Source organism: Lupinus angustifolius, chromosome LG01 (genome assembly GCF_001865875.1).
Source record: "Lupinus angustifolius cultivar Tanjil chromosome LG01, LupAngTanjil_v1.0, whole genome shotgun sequence".
Lineage (NCBI taxonomy): Eukaryota > Viridiplantae > Streptophyta > Magnoliopsida > Fabales > Fabaceae > Lupinus > Lupinus angustifolius.
This window is the reverse complement of record NC_032009.1, coordinates 27,196,709-27,198,608: the sequence shown is the minus strand read 5'-3', so window position 1 is coordinate 27,198,608 and position 1,900 is coordinate 27,196,709. Positions and strand designations below refer to the sequence as shown.

Here is a 1,900-nt window from a genome sequence, read left to right as displayed (position 1 = left end):
TAACATACAGATTGTCAAAAAAACCTGGGCACTCCATGAAAAAAGAGAACACAAAAATAAGAAAGATTGAGCAGATACACAACAGTCCAAATACACACAGAGGCAGGAACCATAGAACAAAAGGAAGGAACCATAGAACAAAAGGAAGGAACCATAGAACAAAAGGCAGGAACCAGAAAACAAAAAGCAGGAACTCAGCAGGGAGTCAGTAAAAGCAATGTGTAGATAGGAACACATTCAAGTAAGACAACTATCATTTTCATTACATAATTACAAGTAGAATACCCTTAGGATAACCTATATATCAAATAAGATACATACATCTAACACACATATTTTGGAGCATTGGACAGTTGTTAAAGTAAAAAATACCAACTCGTGTTGATATCACTTTGTGTGAAAAGTCCTTAGCGAAGCTAATACTCACTACTGCCGGACAGCCCAAGAGCAATTACTCACGGGCCAACGACATTTCCGTCATTACCAGCGCAAGAACAAGGGCCACTATCCTGGTTCGATAAACATCTTAAATAATGTTTCACCCTGCATATGAGCATAATTAGAAAATCATCTATTCGAAAAGAAGGAAGCAATAACAGATGCCAAAGCCATCGATTCATAAAACGAAAAGTAAAAACGAAAGGAAAGAGACGAATGGACTGGATAAAAAATAAAAAGTAAAGAAGAAGGTGAGTTCACCTTCGAATCGAAGCCACCGTGAGCCACCGCAATAATAAATTACCGATTCAGAACCACCTTAAGCCACTGCGAGAATGGATTACCGAACCACCGTAAACCCCTACCTCAAGAGATACCATTCTTCCATCCTGAATCCATTAAACCACCGCGACCTGAACCTCTGTCACCACCAAAAGGAGGAAAAGAGGAGGAGATGACCCCAATCGTGATTATATCCCCGCCAACAGAACCACCGCAAGCCATCCGAGAGAAGAACCGAATCACTGCAACTTCAAAAGAGAGAGAGGAGACCGTGAACTCCCTTGAAATTTCCGTCGCCACCAACAGACCTCCGAGCCACCATAAGCCGTCGCGAACCTCCACCACCTCACTTGGAGGCTGAATCGTGCCCATTGGGAGAGCTTTAGGGATTTCATCCCTTTAGGTGTGATAATTCTAGGCAAAGGGGGTAACCGTATGTTACCCCTGATCTTTTAGTACCTTCCCTTTTTTATTTTATTGATTTGCTTTATTTATGTTAATTAGTTTTAACTATTTGTTTTAATTAATCTTAAGTCCTTAATATTATTTGTTTAACAATCATGTCATTATGCCTAACAAAAAGTCTACTAAAATCCTTATATTCTCATATCATATGATTGATCATTGCTTAAAGATATTTGTTTTGATAATTGGAATAAGGTAGATAGAATTTACATTTAAAATAATAATGGTATCTTTACCCTACAAATTTCGTTAATATCTATTTGAACAAAAATAAAAAACAACGCTTATATTATTAAATAAAGTTTATGAGATTTTTATATTGAGGTTATGGTTTGAGTCGTCTCTAACTACTCCGAAAACGAGTATGAGGTCTACGACCAACACCATCTCTAAACTATTAATTCTATATATATAATTAATAACTAATAAACTATTTTATCATTAAATTATATACACATAAATAATTGAAAATTATATCATCAAATTAATCATGGAATTTTTATAGTAAGGTTATGGTTCGAGTTGTCTCTAACTTCTCCGAAAATGAGAAGAAGGTCTACAACCAATGCTGTCTCTAAGCTATTAATCATGTATATAGAAAATAATTCCCCATCCTATTTTGCTACCTAATTCTAAAAATAACCCAATATTATTTTACCGAATAAATTGGGATTTTATAGTGAGGTTATGGTTCGAGTCGTCTCTAACTCCCCGG

General features: G+C 36.0%; 1 long non-coding RNA gene across 1 annotated transcript in view; it reads right to left on the bottom strand.

Moving 5' to 3' along the window:
* LOC109342961 overlaps window positions 1-1,151 on the bottom strand; it is a 1,707-nt gene extending 556 nt beyond the window's left edge. The window contains exons 1-2 of the long non-coding RNA XR_002107137.1: window positions 700-1,151; window positions 373-543 (exon numbers count right to left, since the gene is read on the bottom strand). This is a non-coding gene — a long non-coding RNA (uncharacterized LOC109342961). The remainder of the gene's footprint in view (window positions 1-372; window positions 544-699) is intronic.